This window comes from Equus asinus, chromosome 5 (assembly GCF_041296235.1).
Source record: "Equus asinus isolate D_3611 breed Donkey chromosome 5, EquAss-T2T_v2, whole genome shotgun sequence".
In the NCBI taxonomy this organism is placed as follows: domain Eukaryota; kingdom Metazoa; phylum Chordata; class Mammalia; order Perissodactyla; family Equidae; genus Equus; species Equus asinus.
Window position 1 is genome coordinate 84,594,070 of NC_091794.1, and position 24,654 is coordinate 84,618,723.

The window sequence follows — 24,654 nt, forward strand, 5'->3', positions numbered from 1 at the left end:
CTTTTGAAAACATTAGAACTGAGGATTTTTCAGAATTAAAGAAAATATCATTTATTATATCAAAAATAGATTAAATGAAGGTAGTTCTACACCTAGAGACATATCATAGAACACTTGTAAAGTATCAAGTAAAAAAATAAAATCTTAAAACTCTCAGAGGAAAAGATAGATAACTTACAAAGGAATGATATGTACAATGACAGCAAAATTCTCAGCGACAACAACATATGGCAAGAGAATAGTAAAGTAGTAACTTCAAAGTGCTGAAAGAAAATAGCTGCAATCTTGAATTTTATACTCAGATAAATTATCATTCAAAGTGAGGGGAAAAAAAGACATTTTCAGACATACAAAGACTATGAGTTTCCCAATTCGTTAAAAAAACTCACCCAAAAGGGAAAAAAGGTGAGATACATCGGTGAAGGTCACAGGTCAGAGACACAGGCCCATTAAAAACTGAGACTTAATCACAGGATTATAGAAATCTTCTCCTCGCCCCACATCTTGCCCCATATCAATGAGCCTCCAGTGTAATAACAATGGGTTACAGCAGAAACAGCTGCAAGACTCAGACTCTATTTAAGAAGGAGTTTCTAGGGAAACCCAAAGACAAGAGGTAAGACAAAAAACAAAGATACTAGAGGAAATTAAATCCTTTGACACCTACAGCTACAGCAAACATTAAGCACTGAACAACTCTTAGCCATATTAGCAGAAAATCTCACACTAATGGCCTATTTACCTCAGTTCCTGTTACCTGATATATCACATTCTGCTTTCAACAAAAAATTAAAAATCATGTTAAAAAGCAAGACAAAATATGATCTGAAGAGACAAAGCAATCATCAAAACCAGACTCAGATATGGCAGAAATTTTGGAATTGTCAGACTGGGAATTTAAAATAACTAGGATTAATGTGTGAAAGACTCTAATGGAAAAAGTAGGCAGCATTGCAAGAACAGCTGGACAGTGAAAGCAGAGAGAGAGAGTCTAAGAAAGAATCAAAAGGAAATGCTTGAAATAAAAAACATCGTAACTTCATGATTGCTGAAACTTGGAAGCCACCAAGACGTCCTTCAGTGGACGACTGGATAAATAAACTGGGGTTCATCCAGACAACGGAATATCATTTAGTGCTTAAAAAAAGACCTATAAAGCCAAAAAAAGACACAGAGGAATCTTAAATGAATATTACTGAGTGAAAGAAGCCAATCAGAAAAGGCTACATACTGTATGATTCCAGCTATATGACATTCTGGAAAAGACAAAACTATGGAGACAGGAAAAAGATCAGCGGTTTTCAGGGAATGCAGAGGGTGGGGTGGGATGAGTAAGGGGTATACAGAGAATTTTTAGGGCAGTGAAAAATAGTATGTATGATACGATAATGATGGATACATGCCACAGAATGTACGACACCAAGAGTGAACCCCAATGTAAAGTATGGACTTTGGGTAATTTTGATGTGTCAATGTAGATTCATCAATGGTAACAAACATACCACTCTGGTGGGGGATATTGATAATAGGAGAGGTTATACATGTGTGGGAGCCAGAGGTATGTGGGAAACTCTGTACCTTGCTCTCAATTTTGCCATGAACCCAAAACTTTCTTCAAAAAAATATGTTTTTTTTTAAAAAGTAACAGAAATGAAGAACATCTTTCATGGGCTCATCATTAAACAGGACACAGCCAAAGAAAAAATCAATGAGATTTAAAACATGTCAATAGACACTTCCTGAACTGAAAAGCAAAGAGAAAAAAAAAAGGATGATAAAAGAGAACAAAATATCCAATAAGCGTGAGACAATTTAAAAAGGTGTAACATATGCATAATTGGAATACCAGAAGGAGAACAAAGAGGGTACAGAGCAGAAGAAATATTTGGAGTAGTAATGGCCAGGAATTTTCCCAAGTTAATGAAAGACACCAAAACACAGATCCAGGAAGCTCAGAGATACCAAGCAGGATAAATATTTCAAAATCTATCCCTAAGTATATCATATTTATACTGTAGAAAACCAAAGACAGAGAAAAATCTTGACAGCAACAGAGAAAAAAAGCACTTTTCTTATAGAGAAACAAGGGTAAGAATTATGTAAGACTTTTCATCAGAAACCATGCAAGCTAGAAGAGAGTGGAAGGAAATATTTAAACCACTGAAAGAAAAAGACCACCAACCTAGAATTCTATATCCAATGAAACTATCCTTCAAAGGTGAAGAAGAAACAAAGACTTTCTCAGACAAAAACACCCTCAGAATTCATCACCAGTACACTTCCTCTGCAAGAAACGTTTAAAGGTCTTCAGGGAGAGAAAAAAATATATAGATCTACATAGGGAAAGAAAGATCATCAGAGAAGGGAAAAATGAAAGTAAAATAAAATATTTTATTTTTCTTATTGTTAATTTAACTGATAGACCTCTCTTTGTTCAAAAGTAATAACAGTAACAATGCATTAGGTGATTATAGGAATGGATAAGTGAACTGAATGACAGCAATGTAACAAGGCATGAGAGGGAGGAATTGGAAATACTCTGTTATAAGGTACCTTTACTACCCATGAAGCAGTATAGTGCTTTTTGACAGTGGACTTAGATTAGTCATAAATTTATATTGCAAACTCTAGGGAAACCACTAAAAAAAAATTTTTTTAAGATTGACACCTGAGCTAACATCTGTTGCCAATCTTCTTTTCTTCTTCATCCTCTCCTTCTTCTTCTTCTTCTCCCAAAGCCTTCCAGTACATAGTTGTATAGTCTAGTTGTAGGTCCTTCTGGTTGTGCTATGTGGGATGCTGCCTCAGCATGGCCTGATGAGCGGTGCCATGTCTGCACTCAGGATCGGAACCAGCAAAACCCTGGGCCACCAAAGTGGAGTGTGCAAACTTAACCATTTGGCCATGGGGCCAGCCCCTAAAAATTTCTTTTAGAGAAGTATAATTGATATGTTAAGAGAGGAGAGAAAATGGAATCATATAAAATGCTCAATTAAAACCAGAGAGACATTAACAGTCCCTAACATATATGCACCAAATAACAGTACATCAAAATATGTGAGACAAAAACCAATAGAGCTGCAAGGCAAATAGACAAATCCACTATCATAGTTGGAGACTTCAATACCCCTCTTTGAGTAATTGATAGATCTGGCAGGCAGAAAATCAGTGAGGATGTAGTTGAACTCAACAGCACCATCAATCAACTGGATATAATAGACATCTATTGACTACTTCATCCTACAACTGCAGAATATAAGTTCTTCTCAAGCTCACATGAAACATTCGCCAAGACAGACCACATCCTGGGTCATAAAACACATTTTAAAAAAATTTGAAAAATAGAAATCATATAATATCTACTCTCATACAACAATGGAATTAAACTAGAACTCAGTAACACAAAGATAGGTGGAAAACTCCAAAATACTTGGAGATTAAACAATACACTTCTAAATAACAATTGGTCAAAAAAAATCTCGAGAAATTTTTAAATATTTTGAACTAAATGAAAATACAGCTTATCGAAATTTGTGGGATGCGGTGAAAGAAGTGCTTAGAGGGAAGTTTATAGCAATGAATGCATAGACTAGGAAAGAAGAAAGATGTAAAAAAACAACAATTTATTATAAACAACTACAACATAAATAAAATTTAAAGTAATAATAAACAACAATCTAAGCTTTCGCCTTAGAAAACTGGAAAAAGAAGAGCAATTTAAGCCCAAAGCAAGTGTAAGGAAAGAAATAATAATTAGAACAGAAATCAGTCCAATTGAAAGCAGAAGAAGACAGAAAATCAACCAAACCAAAAGCTAATTCTTTGAACAGATCAATAAAATTGATAAAGTTCTGAATCCAAAGCAGAAAGGAAAAAGTAAAATTGCCTCTGTTTGTGAATAACATGGTCTTATATACAGAAAACACTAAAGACTCCACCAAAAAGCTGTTAAAACTAATAAATGAATTCAGTAAAGTTTCTGGATACAAAATCAGCAAACAAAATCAGTTGAATTTCTATCCACTAACAACAAACTAGCCAAAAAATAAAGAAAACATTTCCATTTACAATCACATCAAAAAGAATAATATACTTAGGAATAAATTTAACCAAGGAGGGGAAAGATCTGTACACTGAAAGCTGTAAAACATTGATGAAAGAAACTGAAGAAAACAGAAATAAATGGAAAGATATCCATACTCATGGATTAAAATAATTCATATTGTTAAAATATCCATTTTACCCAAAGCAATCTACAGATTTAATGCAATCCCTACCAAAATTCCAATAGTATTTTTCACAGAAATTTTTAAAAACCCTAAAATTTACGTGAAACTGCAAAAGATTCTGAATAGCTAAAGAAATCTTGAGTGAGAGGAACAAAGCTGGAAGTATCACACTTTCTGATTTCAAGTTATATTACAAAGGTATAGTAATCAAAATGGTATGGTACTGGCATAAAAACAGACATATAGGCCCATGAAACAGCACAGAGAGCCTGGATATAAACCTACACATATATGGTCAACTAATTTTCAACAAAGTCACTAAGAATACACACTGCAAAAAAGACAATCTCTTCAGTAAATAGTGTTGAGAAACTGAATAACCAAATGAAAAAGACCAAAATTGGATCCTTATCTTACACCATATACAAAAAATCAACTCAAAATGGATTAAAGACTTAAACATAAGGCTTGAAATTGCAAAATTCCTAGAAGAAAACATAAAGGAAAATAAACAAATAGACATTGGTCCTGGCAATGATATTTTGGGTTTGACACCAAAGCACATGTGACAAAATACAAAATAAACAAGTGGGACTACATCAAACTAAAAAGTTTCTGCATAGCACAGGAAACAACTAACAAAATGAAAAGGCAACCTATCGAATGGGAGAAACTATGTGCAAACCATATTTCTAATAAGGGGTTAATATCAAAACCATATGAGGAATACATACAACTCAGTAGTAAAAAAATTTAATAATCTGATTTTAAAATGGGCAAAAGAACTGGAGACATTTTTCCAGAAAAGATACACAAATGATCAAAAAGTATATGGAAAGATGTTCAACATCACTAATCATCATGGAAACGGAAATCAAAATTACAGTGAGATATCACCTTAACACCTGTTAGGATGGCTATTATCAAAAGTCCAAAAGATAACAAGTGTTTGTGAGGATGTGGAGAAAAGGAAACACTTGTACACTGTTGGTGGAAATGTAAATTGGAACAGCCATTATGGAAAATAGTATGGAGGTTCCTCAAAAAATTGAAAACACAACTACCATATGATCCAGAAATCCCACTTCTGAGTATGTATCAAAGGAAATAAAATCCCTGTCTCAGAGATATCTACAACCCCATGTTCATTGCAGCATTTTCACAGTAGCCAAGATATGGAAACAACCTAAGTGTTCATCAACAGATGAATGAATAAGGAAAATGTGGCATGTATACACAATGGAATATTATTTGTCTTTTTTTTTAAAAAAAAGGAAATTTGCCATTTGCAACCATATGGATGAACTTGAAGGACATTATACTAAGTGAAATAAGCCAGACACAGAAAGACAAATACTGCATGATCCCACTTATATGTGGAATCTAAAAAGAAAAAAAAAATCAAACGCATAGTAACAGAGAATAAAATGGTAGTTACCAAAGGCTGAGGAGTCGGAGGACAGGGGAGACATCGATCAAACGATACAAACTTTCAGTTATAAGATAAATAAGTTCTGGAGACTAATGTACAGTATGGAGACTATAGTTAATAACAATGTATTGTATGCTTGAAATTTACTAAGAGAGGGGATTGCAAGATCTCACCACCACACTAAAAAACTGGTAACTATGTGAGGTGATGGCTATGTTAATTAGCTTCATTGTGGTAATCATTTCATAGTGTATACATATATCAAAACAACACATTGCACAGCTTAAATGTATACAATTTTTATTTGTCAATCATACATCCATAAAGCTGGAAAAAAGTTTTAAAAGCTTAGTGTTTTTGGGAAATTTGAAATATAAATGGCTTATAAATATATTAATGCATGCTCACTTATGATGCATAAATACAAACTAAAAGAATAACAACAACAACAAAAACAATTGATAAAGCTCCAACCAGGCTAACCAAAAGAAAGAGGGCACAAATTACCAATATTAGAAATGAAAGAGGAGTCATCACACTGGTCCCATGAACATCAAGAGAATAACAAAGAAATATTATAAACAACTATGCCCACAAATATAATGACTTAAATGAAATGAGCAAATTATTTGAAAGACATGAACTACCAAAACTCACAAAAGGAGAAATCAATAATATGAATAGGCCTATATCTAGTAAATAAATTAGATTAACAATTAATGTCCTCCCAACAAAGAAAGCACTGGCTCAGGTGGTTTCATTGCTAAATTCTACCAAACATTGATGAAAGAAAGGACATAATTCTCTACAGACTTCTCCAGAAAAGAGAAGCTGAATGAACACTTACCAACTCATTCTATGAGTCCAACATCACCCTAATACCAAAGCTAAACATATTACAAGAAAGAAAAGCTGTAGACTAAAATCTCTCATGAACATGGATGCAAAATCCCGAACAAAATACTAGTAAATTGAATCCAACAATACATGAAAAAGAATTGTACACCACAACCAAGTAGGATATATCCAAGTAGGAAATCAAGGCTGTTTCAACATTTAAAAATCAATTGATATAACCCACCCCATCAACAGGTTAAAGAAGATTGTATCAATTGATGTAGAGAAAGCATTTGACAAAATCCAACATTCACTGATAATTACAAAAAAAAAAAAAAAACTCAGCCAATCAGGAATAGAGGGGAACTTCCTCAACTTGATTTTAAAAAAAACACTACCTAAGCCTTACAGCTAACATCATACTTAGTGGTGAAAAATTTAATGTTTTCTCCTAAGATCGGGAATAAGGCAAGTATGTTCCCTCACACCACTTACACTAGAAGTCGTAGCTAATGCAATAAGACAAGAAAAGGAAATAAAAGGTATATAAATTGGGAAGGAAGGAGGAAAATTATCTGTTTTTGGAGATAACTTGATTGTCTATGTAGAAAATCCCAAAGATTCAACCAAAAGAACTCCTGGAACTAGTAAGTGATTATGGCAAGGTTGCAAGATATAAGGCTAATATACAAAAGTAAATGGCTTCTATGTATACCAACAATTAATCATTGGAATTTAAAATTCAAAACACAATATCATTTAAAACAGTATAAAAAAATGAAATGCTTAGATACATATCTAACAAAATATGTACAGGATCTATATAAGAAAAACTACAAATCCTAATGAAATAAATGAAAGAAAATCTAAATAAATGGAGAGATATTCCATGTTCATGGATAGTAAGACTCAAAATTGTTAAGTCAATTCTTCCCAACTTAATCTATAGATTTAACACAATCTCAATAAAAATCCAAAAAGCTTTTTGTGGATATCAACAAAGTGAGTCTAAAGTTTATATGGAAAGGCAAAAGATTCAAAACAGCCGACAATTGAAGAAGAACAAAGTTGCAGAAATGATACTACCCAATTTCAAGACTTACTATAAATCTACACTAATCAAGACAGGATAGTATTAAAGAAAGAATAGACTCATAGACCAATGGAACAGAATAGAGATCCCAGAAACAAATTGAAATTTAAAAAAAAGAAATCTAGATTCAGATCTTACACTTTTCAGAAAAATTAACTCAAAATGAATCATAGACCTAAATATAAAATGCAATTCTATAAAACTTCTAAAAGAAAACATAGCTCTATGTGACAAACAAAATCTATGTGATACTAGGTTTAGCAATGAGATTTTAGATACCACATCAAAAGCATGATCCATGAAAGAAAAAATTGATCTGTTAAACTTTATTAAAAGTAGCTTCTACTCTGTGAAAGACATTGTTAAGAAAATCAAAAGAAAAGCAACAGATTGGGAGGAAATATTTGTAACACATATACCTGTATATACAAAGAACTCTTAAAACTTAATAATAAGAAAACAAATAACATAATTGAAAAATGGACAAAAGATCTGAACAGACACCTCACCAAAGAAGAAATACAAATAGCAAATAAGTATATGAAAATATGTTTTAATATCATTTGTCATCAGAGAATTGCAAATTAAAACAATGAGATACTATATTTATTAGGCTAAAATAAAAATAGAAAATTTAAAACCTGAAATATCAAACGCTGATGAGGATGTGGAGCAGTAGGAGCTCTCACCTATTGATGGCGGAAATGCAAAATGGTACAGTTACTTTTTGAAGACAGTTTGGCAGTCTCCTACAAAGCTAAACATAGCCTTACCATACAATCCAGCAAGCACACTCCTAGGTATTTACCCAATTGATCTGAAAATTTATGTTTACACAAAAACCTGTGTGTAAATGTTTATAGCAGTTTTATTTACAATCTTCAAACATTGGAAGCAACCAAGACGTCTTTCAATAGGTGAATGGATAAACAAACTGTGGTACATCCATGCAATGGAATATTATTTAGCAATAACAAAAGAAACAAGCTATCAAACCACAAAAATATTTGGAGGAAATTTAAATACATCCTGCTAAATGAAAGAAGACAGTATGAAAAGGCTACATATTGTGTGATTCCAACTACATGACATTCTGAAAAAGGCAAAACAATAGAGACAGTCAAATGATCATTGGTTGCCAGGGGCTTGGGGGTAGGGCAGAGCAATGAATAAATGAAGTATGGGGAATATTTTAGAGCAGTGTACACTGTATGATACTGTAATGGTTGATACTGGACAACATACATTTGTCAAACCTGTAGAACTTTACAGCACAATGAGTGAATCTTAAAGTATACAAATTTTTTTAAAAAATCAATTAGAAAGTCAGAGATCCCAGGAAGGAATGCAGACTATGAAAAGTGTCTTGTCTTGCAGACAAGAAAATGTCAAAAACAACAACATATTGATGGAGGTGTATCAAAGGAGGACCAAAGTCAATTGAAAAAGCTCCCAGTGGCCAAAGCTGGGACAACATGAGCAACAAAATAAGTAAAGCAGTATTGGCTTATAACCCAAAGTATAAAATAGATATCCATGAGCTCATACTTACATAAATAAATGATTGAGAAGGGACAAATCTCCCATGCACAAGAATTCCAAATAATTTATATAAATGCTCTGCCCTCAAGGAAAGGGAGTATAACTCCCCACTCCTTAGGTGTGGGCTGCACATGGTGACTTCTTTCCAAAGGACATAATATGGAAGGGGTGTGGCAAGGTGTGGGGGAGAATAAACTTCACAGTGGAGAAACCCGACAAACATTTCCTCAGCCAGGTGATCAAGGCCAACATCAACAGTCACAAGCCATATTGGAAGTATGTCATGTATTCATGATATGACGTGACGAAAATGGCACTTTTCCTCTGCGATCCTCCTCCCAATAACTCATGACCCCAGTCTTATCATGAGAAAAATGTCAGACAAATTCCAGTAGTAGGGCATCCTACAAAATACTTGACCAGTACTCTTCAAACTGTCAAGGTCATTGAAAACTAGGAAAGTCTGAGAAAATGCAATAGTCAAAAGGAACCTAAGGAGATGTGATGGCTAAATGTAATGCTGCATCCTAGACGGGGTCCTGGGAGAGAAAAAGGACATTAGCTAAAAATTAAGGAAATCTGAATAAAGTGTGACTTTAGTTAGTAGCAATGTATTAATATTGGTTCACTAACTGTAATAAATGTGTCACACTAATGTGAGATGTTGATAATAGGGGAGACTGTACAAGGCATATGAGAAATCTCTGAACAATTTTCTCAATTTTTTTTGTAAGTCTAAACTCCTAAAAAGATAAGTTCTAGTAAACAAACAAACAAAAAAAGAACTATTAAAGGATATACTTCAGCAAGAAAACAAGTGAGTTCAGAGGAAAGCAAATGAGATAGGAAACAAAATATGTCAGTAAATTTAATTAACTATAAACTGAAAAAGAGACAATTATTTTGTTAATAATAGGTGAAACTATAATTAAAAAGAATGAGAACAAGATGGGAGGGGTGTTCAATTAGCAGTTAAAGAGGATTAAAGTCTGTGTCATGCTTTGGAAGAGGATAAAAATATTGAATGACTTTTAAATCTGTTAGAAAAATGTGTAATTAAGTCTCTGTATGTAATTAAGTACGTACAAACTCAAGAATCACCACTATAAAATAAAAATACAGTCCATTTTCCAAACTGCAACAGGGGAAAATAAGGTGTTTTTACAGGAGCGGGGGAAGATGTAGAAAACGTTTCCAGTTTAACAGAAGGCAGGAAAAGGAGAAAAAATAAAGCAAAGAACAGAAACCATAAAACACAAAATAAGATGGTAAAACAATAAGTACAAATATATAAGGAATTACAGTGAACATTGCATGAGATGCTTCTCGCGCACACCCTCACATTCTCTTGGCCCCACCTGTCTCCCAGACACTCAGCATCTTGCTCTGCTGCAGAGCATCACGTGACAATCAACTCTGTGTGGGCCTTTGGCCAGAGGCCATTGCCTCTGCCTTCTCCCACTCAGTTGACATTTTATGCCACAGTGCAAGGACTAGGTAACTCGACCTGAAGTTCAGGTGAGTTAAATCCCCAGGGCCGCTCTGACTAAGTAGAGATGGGAGATAAAAAGGAGCCAGCAGATAAATTCCTTTTCCTTTCTTCTCTTCAATGGACTTTTCCAAGGCATGAGTGTGCCTGTACAGCGTGTGCAGAAATGTACCGAGGGGCCAAGCAGGTGCACCTGTCGAGCTTCAGCATTGTCTCACGGGTTGTTGTGAAGTCCTTCCATTGCCTTCCATTCTCCTCTGCCTCAGTTCCCTTTTCTTTCTCTTAATGCCCTGGAACTGCTTCAGGCTCTGTTTTTAAGGCAAATGTAAAAAAATTAAGTCAACCTACTAAAATAAAGAGATTATAAGATTACATTGAAGTTCAGTAAAATATTTACAACAGACACACCTGAAATAAAATTAGCTATAAATTTTGAAATGAAGGCACAGGAAAGATACACCATACAATTACCAACAGCAACAACAAAAAACTGGTGTAGCAATATTAAAATCAGACAAAATAAAACAAAGTACAATACTTTACATAATTCAGTATATGTATATATATATTACACACATATATCTTATAAAGAAAATAATCCACCGAGGAAATATAACAATAATGAATTCATATGCACCTAACAAAACTACCTCAAAATATACATTACAGAAACAGACACCATTACAAAGAAAAAGATGACCAATACAGAAACATAGTGGGAGATTTCAACAAGCTTCTTTTAGAAATTATATATCAAGCAGACAAAAATATTATTAAAGATAAATGTTTTGAACAACTAAATCAACGCATTTTCTAATAAATATGTAGAGAGCCCTCAACCAATAAATAGAGAAAACGTATTCTTTCCTAGTACATATGAGGAATTTCTTTAAAAATGAGCACATATAATGCTATGACACAAAGGACATCTCAACCAACACCAAAAAATCAATATCATATAGACCATCTCCTCTTGTGACGATAGAAATAAGCTAGAAAGAAACCATAAAAGTGAATTCAAACAAAACAAACAAATATGTTGGAAACTTTAAAATGCATTACTACATAATGCATTACTAAATAGGTCCTTGTGAAAGAGGGCGTAACAATAGAAATTATGAAGTATTTGGCATGGCCTGTCATTAAAGCTTGCACATGAAAATTATTCAGCCAGAAGAGTACATAGAAGAGGAGTTGAAACTGCTAATGTGCTGCTCAAAATAAAAGAAAGAAAATAAAGCAGCACTGCTCAACTCAAGAATCAATACAAAGATCAGAAACAGAAGAAAGATACAAGAAAGGACATGTTAAAATTGAGTAAAAATTAATGAAATGAAAAGAAAGCAATAGAAAGAATCAACAAAGACAAAAGCTACTTATTTCTCTTTTTTTAAAAAACTAATAAAATAGACTTTGAACAAGACTGAACAAGGTAATAATGAGAAAAGGCATAAATATCCAAAATTAGGAATGAAGAGAGGCTATAACTAAAATAGAGACCTCGAAAATCACAATAGACTACAATCAGCTTTGTGTTTTTAAATTTGAAAACCTAAAGAAATTTTATATTTGTAGAAAATAAAAATTACCGAAATTAGCTCAAGGAAACCTGAATAAATCAAGCCATTAAAGAAATAAAGTGGTAAACGAAAGTGTACTCTCAGGGCCAGCCCCGTGGCTGAGTGGTTAAGTTCGCACTCCGCTTCGGCAGCCCGGGTTTTGCTGGTTCAGATCCTGGGCACTGACCTAGCACCGCTCATCAAGTCATGCTGAGACAGGTCCCACATAGCAGAGCCAGAAGGACCTGCAACTAGAGTATATACAACTATGTACTGGGGGGCTTTGGGGAGAAAGAGAAAAAAAGGAAGATTGCCAATAGACATTAGCTCAGGTACCAATCTGCAAAAAAAAAAAAAAGTATACTTTCCTCAATAAAAAGATCTACCTTTAAGTGGAAACTTGATGTATGACAAAGGTGATGTCACAAATCAATAAAGAATGAATTCTTCAATAAATGGCGCTAGAACAATTGGCCATCCTTATGCAAAAAAAAGTAAAATTAGATGCCTCCATTTTCATCACACACAAAAATTATTTCCAGGTAGATTAAAAACCGAAATAGAAAAGGGCAAACTTTAAAACAGGGAAAAATAGGAAAATGTCTTCAGGGTAAAGAAGGAGTTCTTAAACAAGGCACTCCAAGAGAAGATAAATATTGATACATTTGACTGCCTTTTAATTAAAAACTTGGTTCAACAATAGCTACCACAAGCAAAGTGGAAGACAAGCTGCAACAGCCACTTTGGAAAATAGTTTGTCACTCTCTAACAACGCTGAAATATGCATACCTAAAGGTTGAGAAATTCGTCTCCTAAGTATAGTCCCTGGAGAAACTCACGGACACGTGCGCCAGGAGATACGTTCAAGAGCTCATGGTGAGATCGTCTGAAATACTCAAAAACTGGAGGGGAAAAAACAAATCAACAGTAGGATGGATAAATAAATTGTGGAATGTTCATTTGATAAAATACCATCAGCGGTGAAAATGAGGAACTATAGCTACACATCTCCAGGATTAATCTTAGAAACACGTGTCGAGTCAAAGCAACAAGACGTAAAAGAAAAACTACAAAATGATTTCACTTATACAAAGCTCAAGAGCGGGCAAGACTAACCTATAGTACTTAGGGAAGCCTACATAAGTGGCTAAACTAGACAAAAAAGAAAGAAGGTCACAAATAAAATCAAGACATTGGTTACACCCAGGAGAGGGAAAGTAAATATTATTAGGAAGGGGGCCAGCCCCGTGGCCGAGTGGTTAAGTTCGCGCTCCGCTGCAGGCAGCCCAGTGTTTCACCAGTTCGAATCCTGGGCGCAGACATGGCACCGCTCATCGAGCCACGCTGAGGCGGCGTCCCACATGCCACAACTAGAAGGACCCACAACTAAGAATATACAACTACGTACCGGGGGGCTTTGGGGAGAAAAAGGAAAAAGTAAAATCTTAAAAAATATATTATTAGGAAGGGACAAGAGGGATTTCTGGAGCTGGCGACTTTTTCAAATGGAGTAGTGATTTCCGTGAGTATTCACTCTGTACTTATCCTGATCAGTTATGTCTTCAACTTAAGCCACAGACTAGAATATCTTTGTACTGCATATGACCAACAAAAGATGATCATTCAGAATACATCCATGTATACACTTAGACATAAAAGTCTTCAAATTGTAAGAAAAAGAAGGCAAAAGATATGAACAGCAGTGTGGTAAAAAATATATATAAGATTCTCAGTCTCATTAGTAAATTAGGGAAATTCAAATTAAAACAACAATGAAAAATCATTTTGTAGCCATCAGACCAGCAAATATTAAAAGGCTGACAATACCAAGCATGGGAGAGGATATGGCAAAACAGATCTCTGCTTATGCTTCTGGGAGCATGCATTGGGGGAAATTGGGCCATATTTAACAACTTTGAAAAAGAGCATATTCTATGGCTTGACAAGGCAGTTTTGCTTTGTGCAGAAGGGGTCTTTTATGAGAATATTTATCCCTGCCATTGTTTGCAATAACTAAAAATTAGGAACAACTTTAGCGTTCCTAAACAAAAGGAGGATATATATACGTTACTATACAGAACGAGATACTATACGTTCTGTATAGTAACACAATGCAATGTCAAATAGTAACTGGAATGAACTAGCTTCAAGTATCAAAATGGAAAGGCAAATTATAGAATATGCATAGGAAGATACCATTTATATAAACTTTGAAAACATGCAGAACAACACTACATATTGTTTATGATACATACATATGTAGCAATAGTAGGAAAATATGCATGAGAATGATAAACACTGAATTGAGGGTGGTATTTGCCTCAAGGGAGGGAGGGAAAAAATGAGATCGATGCGGAGCATATGAAGCTTCAATTACATCTGAAGTATTTTTCCTTATTTTAAGAACCAGAGCAAAAAGAAAAGAAAATCTATCATTTTAATTCACCAGATGAACAAATTAAAGTAGAAAAACCATCATCTCAATAGATTTAGAAAAAGTATTTCATAAAATTCAGCAACACTAATTTATGATTTTTGAAAACCTCTTAAGCTAGAAGGAAATCCTTAACCTGATAAGAGTTATCTACCCAAAACCAGTAGCATGTACCATCCATAATGGTGAAATGTTGGAAGTATTTCTTTGAAAGTCAAGAGCAAAGATATCTGGAGGTCCTCATAAGTATTATATCGGGGGGGGAGGGGAGGGAGGAAAGAGGGAAAGAAAAATAAATGCAGGCAACACTGAGATGATTTTTCATGCATATCAGATTAGCAAAAATTAACATGGCTGAGGGGCTGGCCCCATGGTGAAGCGGTTAAGTTTGATATGCTCCACTTCGGCAGTCCAGGTTGCAGGCTCAGATCCTGGGCTCGAACTTACACCATTCAACAGCCATGCTGTGGCAGCGACCCACATATAAAGTAGAGGAAGACTGGCACAGATGTTAGCTCAGGGCGAATCTTCTTCAAGGAAAAAAAAAATTAAAATGGCTGATACCACATATTTGGGAGGATGGGAGGAACAAGGAACTCTTTCCCTGTTGCTGAGGCTATAAATGTCACACTATTTTGAAGAGTAAATTGTTCACATTTGGCAAAGTTGAGGATGTTCCCATAATATGATCCAGCAATTCCACCTTGCAATATTTTGATAGAAAAAAAAATTAAGAAGCAATCTAAATGTCCATGAATAATAAATAAATAAATCAAGGGCAGTTCATTCATACAATGAACTACTCTACAGGTAGTGAAATAAATAAACTATATTTCCATGCATCAAAATGGTTAAGTCTCAGAAGCGTAAAATTACACGAAAAACATCAGTTGCAAAAAGATACAGTCGGTATGATACAATTAGGTTAAGTTTAAGAACAGGAGAAGCAATACCACATATTGTTCATGGTTACGTATATATGCATTAAATGTATAAAAACTAGTATGGAATGATTTAATTTTTTTTTAAAAAAACTTTAAGCTAATGGTTACCTCTGAGAAGGAAAGAAAAAGGGGACTTTAGCCATACCCAAGATTTTCCTTCCTCAAAAAAAGAGAGGGCTGCAACAAATAGAGCACAATGTTAACCTCTTAAATCTGGGTGGTGAGATATGTGTGTCTCTTACATTATTTTTACCTTCATTTCTGCATGTTTGAAATATTTTATTGTTCAAATGATTAATTTAAAAAAAGATGAAAGATCATGGCACAGCTGAAATCTCAGAGTTCAAATTAATTAATTAGTAGCACCATTAATTAACAATTAATATAGTAGCACCATTTCCCAAGGGTCCTTCAGTCTTGGCTTACATGCTCCTGGTGATGGGGAGCTCACTATCTCTAAGCAGCCCACTTCAGTTCTGGACAGGTTTATCTGTTAAAAGAGTCATCTTGATATTGAGCCAAAAATCTGCCTGCTTTTACTTCCTCTGACTCTAGCACCAGGGTTGTAGCTTTGTCCCCACGTACTTAAGTGGGAGTCTAGACCCTTGAACGCTGGCCCTAGCTCTGCCATGACCTCATGGGTAAGACTTTCCAGTATCATGCTATCATCTCTCCATCTATCAATTGCGTCATTTGAATGGTCACTCCAGGCTCAGCAATCGAAGAATTCTGTAAGATAAATATATTTCCAAGAATTTGGCTCAGCAGAAACTGTTGTAAAAATATAACTGTTTCATTTAATATAAATTTTTTTGTAAATCTCTTTGAAAAGCAAGCTTATTTCTTAAAACAAGGTTTAACCTTCTGTCCTAAAACTTAACTGGCAGGCCTGCTGTGTTCATCAAAACTGGAAATGCAGAGTGCGAGCAGACAAAGAGAAGGCCTGGCCAGGGCCGCAGAGTGGAGCTGCTCCAGAGCCCAAGGGTCAACCCTCCCCGGAAAGGCGTGCAGTGTTCCTGCAGCCATGTACCTCCAGGGCCCCGGGTGGCTCAGCGAGAGGACCCTCCCAGCCTCCTTTCAGAGGCAGCCTAGGAGCTGGCCTCTCAGGGAGAGCTGGAGAAGGAAGGCTTCTCCACCTCCGGAAGCCCTGCGTGTCATTCAAGACCTGAGAAGGTGCCGCTGCCTCCCTGAGGCTGGTCCCCATCTCCTGCAAGAGAATGAACTCTTTCTCCACAGCCTTTCCTTTGATGTCTGATCCAGCACCGAATACGTTTGCTTAACACTCTCACATCTTGCTTACTTGGTGCCAGGCACACCTCAAAGCTCTTAGCACGTGCCAACTCATTTAGGTAGCTGCTCTGATGAATGCCCATGTTACAGGTGAGGAAACGAAGGCACAGGAAGGCTGAGGCACTTGTCCAAACTCGCGTGGCTAGCTTGTAGCAGAGCCGGGGTTGGCATCTGGACCGTCTGGTTCCAGAGTCTGTGCATTTTTCTCCCCTGGTGGTAGGCTGGCTGGAGTCCTTCTGACCAATGTGTTCAAGTTGTTTATGTACACGTCTGATCGCCTCCACCAGTTCATCTGATTTGTAACCTGCTTTTTCTCACTTAACCCTTTATCACATTCACTTTCTGTGCCGCTAAATATTATTCTATAGCATCATTTTCAATGACTGCCTGCTGATCCCCTGTGATATGTGACCAGCCCCATTGTTGGACACTTAAGTTGATTTCACTTTTTCACTATCATCAACGACTTTTTGGTAAATACACATATAATTAAATCTGTGCATACATCCTTGACTGCTTCTTTAGGATCTGTTCCAGAAGGGACCACTGGATCAAAGCACATGCAAACTTTTAAGGCTTCTGATGCTTATTGCCAAATTACCCCTGGAAAGACACCAGCAGTGAATGGGAGAACCTGCTCCCTGAGGTCTTGGCCAACCCCGGCCACAATCATGCAGCAAGAAAATAAGTCTGCTTTTGTGATGGTGGAAAAAGTCATATTATTATTTAAACTTATGTTTCTTTGTTTATAAGGCAAGTGAACTTTTATTTCCTTATTGATTATTTGTATTTCTTCTTCTGTGAATATCCTGTGCCTATTATTCAAATCAGAATGTTCTTTCCTTACTGGTTTGCAAGAAGAAAGAGTGAGAGAGAGACAGAGAGAAACACTTAGAAGATTAAACCCCACATTTCGTCCCTCCCCACTGGGAAGAGACAGGAGCTAAGAAGAATGTAACATACACTTGCAGACTTTATCAGAAGCTTTAGTAAAAATAAACTATAATAAATCCCCTGCCCCTCCCAGCTTCCAGGGTCTGAGCGGTAAGGACCTCCAGGCAGCCGCCCTACCCTGTCCTGGGTGTCACCTACTGCGCCATGTGGTGGGTGTGCACCCAGATGTGGGAATGGGACCACTACGCAGGTCCAAATCCAGCCCTATCGCTCACGACCACGGGACCTTGAGCAAGGCTTCTGCCTCCATTTCTCTACCCGTAAAATGGGAATAATAATGATAAAACTTTATTGGGCTGTTGTGAAGATCAGATAAGCTCATCCAGAGAGCACTGGAACCACCTGGCACGTGGTAAGCACTGAGTCAATATTAGCTTCTATTATATCATCGTTCCGTTCCGGGTTTTCTCTGGGTATAGCCACCCCGCTCCCCACTCTTGTAATTCACACTGAAGGAAGATCTCCTTTGGGTATGTTTTATATTTTTCCTCTGCAGAGAACAACAATCATCTGAACCTTTTCATTCATTCATTCAGCATATTTGAGCTCTCCCATGTATGAGGACTCACGCTGGGTATCGGCCATAAAATACAGTCCCTGTCTTCAAAGAAGCCCCAGATTAGACAGAGAAAACAATATGTACACAAAAAATGTAAGAGCGCGTAGACTGGGAGGAGGCCCGGGTGTCAGACACCTCTCACACGCCACTTCAGAACATCTCGGCACGCCTGTCACCCCAGCCACCACCGAGTGACCAGCTCTGCACAGGCTTTGGCCAGCTTCCTGCAGGTGCAACCAGACAGAGACAGGTCTGAGTCCGTGACACGTGCCGCTCACTTCCTGACCCCGCCTTCTCTGAAGTCACAGGGAGAGGAATCAGTGGGAACCTGCTGGGAACACGCATGTGCAACCCGGAAGGGGAACCTGCTGAGAACACACATGCGCAACCCGGAAGGGGAACCTGCTGAGAACACACATGCGCAACCCGGAAGGGGAACCTGCTGAGAACACACATGTGCAACCCGGAAGGGGAGGCGGTTGATGCCTGTGGGGCACCTTTCATCCCCCCAGGCAGACACTCGAAGACTCATTTCTTAAGGCCTTGAATGATGGTCAACTCAGCAACCCGTCCTTGTGTCAGCTTTTCCTCCTTCCCATTCCACTCCTCTAAATCCTCACACTTGCTCCCTGGAACCACTTTCCAAATACATTCGACACACACAAGCCTGTTCTTCAGGCTCTGCTTTCAGGGACACCCAGCCCAGGACAGGTCCTAAAAGAGGCACAGCTAAGTGTCTGTGGGATTTCAGAGGACAGTCTAGGTAGGCTTCCTGGAAAAGTTACCATTTGGGTGGAGGCTTGAAGCCTGGCCGTGCATTGATAGGAGCAAGAGCATGAGCAAAGTCTTGGATGCAGAAATGCCCAGGGCATGAGTGGGAGAAGGGGGGCTTAGAGCCTCTGAAATATTATGTGGATAAAGGAGACTCATGGAAGATAAGACAGGAGAAGCAGGAAGCACACCCTCAAGGGTCTCAAATGTTAGGTAGGGAATGTGGTCTTCCCCGAAGGCAACAGGTGGCAAAGAGGTCAGTTCTGGGTTTTAGAAGACGCATATGGCCTGTGATGTGGCAGATGGTAAACACACGTAACAGTGATTGTTGGCCAAATCTGACCATGGAGGGGAGACCAGCCCACAGGCTCTCGGGCGGTTCTGTTGAGAGATGAGAAGGACTGAACCCTGGGTGGGCAGTGGAGACAGAGAGAAGACAAACGAAGGCTGGAGGTGGACTCTACAGGACTTAATGGGACCAGGGTTGAGGGAGAAAGTAACTCTCATCCTACCTAATGGGCTAGGTCAAAGGCCGCTCGTTGCCTATTTTAATGAAGATGCTCTGTATTGAATAATGCTATTTCTGTCCACGAGAAAAGAATCTTTATGTTGCCCAATGGTCCCAGGTTCAGTCCATTTAATCTAACAAAGTGATGCTTTAATGATGATGTGTACTGATTCCCAAAGTGCCCTCCACAGCCACACCGTGGGCTCCTGGGAAGTGCTGGCCCGGGTGGCTGCCCAGACATGGTGTGGCTCTATTTTTAACAAATACTTGTTGAGGCAAAGCGGTAATTAGTCAATCAATGCTGGCAGGTATAACAAGCATCCCCAAATATCAGTGGCTAACACAGTAGGAGTTCATCTCACACTCATGCCAAGCCCAACATAGATGTTCCCTTTGGCCCTCTCGGGGAGCTCAGGAATTCAGGGTGCTTCCATCTAGCATCCCCAAAGCGTCCTTCATGAGATCCTTTGCATCTGGTTGAAGAATGAGGGAAGAGAGAGGGTGCGAAGGATTCGGTGCCCCCTATTGACCACTTTGATTCATAAGGGACATGTCTCTCCTCCCCTCCTATTCCACTGCAAAAGGCAGTCCCACGGATGGAAGGTTGAGGAATGGAGTCCCTGCCTGGACGGCTGCCTCCCCGCCGCAGCTCTCCACCGTGGAAAGAGAGTGTGAGACTTTAGTGTTGGCAGTGAGCAAGACACCATTGTCACCCTCAGAGACCCTACACCCTAGTGGGGAACATAGAAACTATGAAAAGGAATGTGCTAGAGAAAGGGCCACTAAGGTGGGCTGGTCTGGGGCAGTGGGCTCCGGCAAGTCTTCTTAGAAGAACGGGCATCTGAGCTAAGACATACAGGGGGTCTGGAGTTAACCAGGAGGAAGAGGAGGAGAGTGTTCCAAGCAGAAGGAGCAGAATGGGCAAAGGAGGGAAAAATAAAGCATGCTGATTCTAGGAACTGAAAGAAATTCCATGAAGACTACAGGAGAGGGAAGCAAGAGATGGAGCTGGAGAGGTAGGCAGGGGCCAGACCACTCATTCCCTCTACCAACAAATATTTACTGAATGTCTGGTCTATGCCAGACATAGCTCTGGGCGGTGGGGACAAAGCAGCAGGTCAAACAGACAAGTCCCACATCACACAGGGCTTTCTGAGCTAGGGTAGGGAGGCTGGACTTGAGGCTAAGGGGACATGAGCCACCGAAGGGACTCAGATTTAGGTCCTCCTGCCAAGGCATTTAGGGTGGGGATGGGCAAGCCTGGACCCTGCCACCGGCCACATCCCTCAGAGACGCGATGGAGCCATCAGTCCACAGTCTGGAATTGGCAGCTGTGTGTGGATCCAATTTCCGGCATTTGGGCAGGTGCCCTTTGCTGCAGATGGATTGTTTACTCTGCCATTTGTTGTAATCATTTCTGATCTTTTGCTCATTGTGTCAAAGATAAACACCGCTGGGCTGGTCCCCCAGGAGCAGGACGCTTGTTCCATGGGGCTTTGCGAACTGTCACTTCACACTTGAAACAACCTGTTATTTCCTCTCTTGAAAGAGGCTCATAAAATGATAGATGAATCTCCAGTAACTGTAATACCTTCCTAATGGTTAGAGAAACTGGAGCCACCTAGCAGGGGTGCCGTCTAGAAGAAAAATAGGAGAGTTAGAAAGACAAGCTTTAAAATATAATGGTGTCGTAATGGGCAAAATGAAACACACGGATGCTATTAGAATTCCGCCCGTTGCATCTCGAGCACAGCATTAGCTGAGGAGCGGCCCCCTCTGCCAAGAGCCTCTTCTTTCCCCAGGGTGGACGCCATCACAGCGTTTGTTGAATGACTGAACAATGACGGTGTTTGTTGAATGACAAAATCCACAAATACTGTTTACTGTGCAAGTGATAGACAGGTTCCTCAACATAGTGTGGGGCCCCCTGAAGGCAGTGGAGAAATGCATGCTGATAAAACAAACAGATGATTCTAAAACGCTCAATCCACAGGGAACTCCAAAACCACGGGTATTTATCATGCTTCAGGCCCTGTGTTGAACAGTCTGCAAGGAAGAGTTCATGGACGTCCAAAGCCGCATAGCTAGCAGATGATAGGCGTGGTCGTTAGAATGGACAAGCATGAAGCGTAAAGATGCCGAACCCAGAAATACGCATATATGCAACGTAACGTTCCAAGGATAACAAGAGAACAAGCCTTGTTTTCCCCTGACTGCAACCGACTTCAACATGCCCCACAATGATGACTGCAAGGTGTCCCTTTGAATTCTCTTTAGCTCAGTTGCGGCAGATTGCACTTTCCAAAAAGATGGCCACAACAGCGTTCCACCTGCCACATGCCCCTCTCCGGTGTGGCCTTGTCACTGTCCCATCGACAAGTGGGAGGAGCCTCATTCCTGTCTCTTGAATCTGGGTACGCTTGTGACTGCTCATCCCACAGAGCACAAGGGAAGAGAGGCCGTGTGCCCCCGGGGCTGGTCCTCAAGGGTGATGCACTTCTGCCTTGTTGGCTAGAACGTTTGCTCCTGGAGCCCCGAGCCACCAGTGAGAAGCCCAGCTCTCCTCAGGCTGCCGTGTTGGGAAGAAGTCAAACCACCTGGAAAGGCACCTGTGGGCATTCCCGTCCCAGTCCTGGTCTGTGTGTCATCCCAGCTCACCTGCCAGACTTGTGAAGGAGTGAGCCCTCAAGGGACTCCGGCCCCAGCCTTTGAGTTCTCCTTGCTGGGGCCCCAGATGTCATGGAGCAGAGACAAGCCACCCCTACGGTGTCCAGTCCAAAACTTTGACCCACAGAATCCATGAGCATAATGAAGTCATTGTCTTAAGCTGCTAACTGTGGAAGTGATTTTGTTACATGGTGTTACAAGTTGAATTGTACGCCTCAAAGTCATTGAAGGCCTAGCCCCCAGCACCTCGGGATGTAAGTGAATTTGGAGATAAGATCTTTAAAGAGGTGATTAAGGTAAAATGAGGTCATTAGGGTGGGCCCTAATCCAGTATGACTGTGTCCTTATAAGAAGAGGAGACCAGGACACAGGCAGGCACGGAAGGAAGACCACGTGAGGACACAGGAGGAAGACAGCCGTCTGCAAGCCAAGGAGAGAGGCCTCAGAAGAAACCAACCCTGCCCACACCTTGATCTCAGACTTCCAGGCTCCAGAATGGTCAGAGAACACATTTCTGCCATCAAAGGCCCCCAGACTGTGGTACTTTGTTATGGCGGCCCGAGCAAACACATACACACAGGGATAGTGACCAGAGCATCAGTTCACACTCACTTGTCCCCACTCCATACAGGGCCCTAGAGTGGGTTCTGGAGGTGCTGCCCTGACCTCAAGGAGCTCTCAGCGGAAAGGGAGAAAGAGACGTAAATAAGTCATGAAAGTGTAAAAGATGAGGGGCGTGCCAGAACGCTGGGATGTTGTCAGGTTGCCAAGAGGAGCGAGGGACAAACCAGTGTGAGGGGCCGGGGAACGCTTCAGGAAGCACAGACATCTGAGCCGGACCTTGAAGGGACGATGGGGGTTCACCAAGGGGAGAACGGGGAGAGGGAATCCCAGGCAGGGGGCCACGCTGAGCAAAAGCACCGTCTTGTGAGAGGGGCTGGAGGGGAGGGCAAAGGGAAGAAAAAGCTCCATGAGGTTCTTGGGCAGAGTCCACAGAAACGCTATGGAGGGAGGCCAGGGTCCCTCACAAGGGGTCTTGAATGCCATGCTTAGGAGTTTGCTGGGTCGCCAAAGCTGCAGAGTGCAGATAATGCTAACAGGAGAGTTGAAATCCACAGAGGCAGGAGATCGGCCCCCTCCAGCGCCCACTCCCAGTAAGAGGTGGGCAGTGGAAGAACCATGTCCCCTTGACTCCAGACCACCCCCAGGGTGCCCAGGCTGGTCAGCGAGCCGGCAGGGAGCCGGGGGTGGAGCAGTGGGCAGGCTCAGAGCCCCCATGAATATGCATGATCCCGCCCTGGAAGCCCGGCTTCCTGCGGAGCGCCTACCGAGCTTTATCTTGACAAGGTGATGTCCTTCAGCAGAGGACATTATATGGCTCTTAGTTCAGCAGTTCTGTCAAGTCCGAGGCAGGCGTTTGATTTCCGCTTCATACATATGCTTAGGTGCTCGGAAAAGGCAGCGAGGAGAGGAGCCGAGAGGCCAGGGAGGGAGGTCAGCCCCAAGGAGGGCGACGCAGGCGCTCTTCGGCTGCATGCGGCTCTGACTTACAGCTGACTTTGGCCGCCCGGCCATGGGCTGCATTTTAACAGCCTGGCACTCTGGACAGCGATTCGGGCGAGTGCTGGCCGGGAAGACTCATTCCCACTCAGCCACTGCCCCGCTGGGTGACTGTGGAGAAGTCTCTTTCCCTCTCTGGGTCACAGATCCCTCCTCTGACAAATGAAGGAATTGCATCAGTGGTCAGCAAACTTTTTTTTTTAAGCAGCTGGACGCTGATTTCAAACAAAATTTAAGCAGATCGTAGTAAAACTGCCCTGATTGAAACAGAGGCTGGGCCGAGTTACGTCTCCTTCCCTTTCTGCACATTTCTGAGGCCCCTTCAGAATCCCCAGGCTGCTCAGAGCTCAAATGGAGAACCCCTGCGTTAGGTGGTTTCGACGTGCTCTAGGCTGACCTTTGGGGACATGAGAACCCTTTGTTAATTTCAAAACATCCCACTGACCCCACACAAAAGGGTAATTGTACTGTTAGCCCCCCTGATGGAGAACATTAATGTTTAACAAAAACCACTCCGGGTTTTGGGCAACAATTCAAGTAAATTTGTGTTTTGTTTATTACAGCATCTACATCAATTTTAAAAAAGCAATTCATGGAAGTTAAAGATATATTCAGCCTGCAGCAGCATTTCCCAAAGTGTGTTTCTCAAAACATTAGTCCTTCTAGGAAATGAGTTATAAAAGCTTCACGGGCACCAGAATCATCTGTGTGGTTAACAAAATTGCAGATCTCTGTGCCCATCTAGGGAGATTCTGATGCAAGATCTGAGGGGCGAGGTGGGGTCCA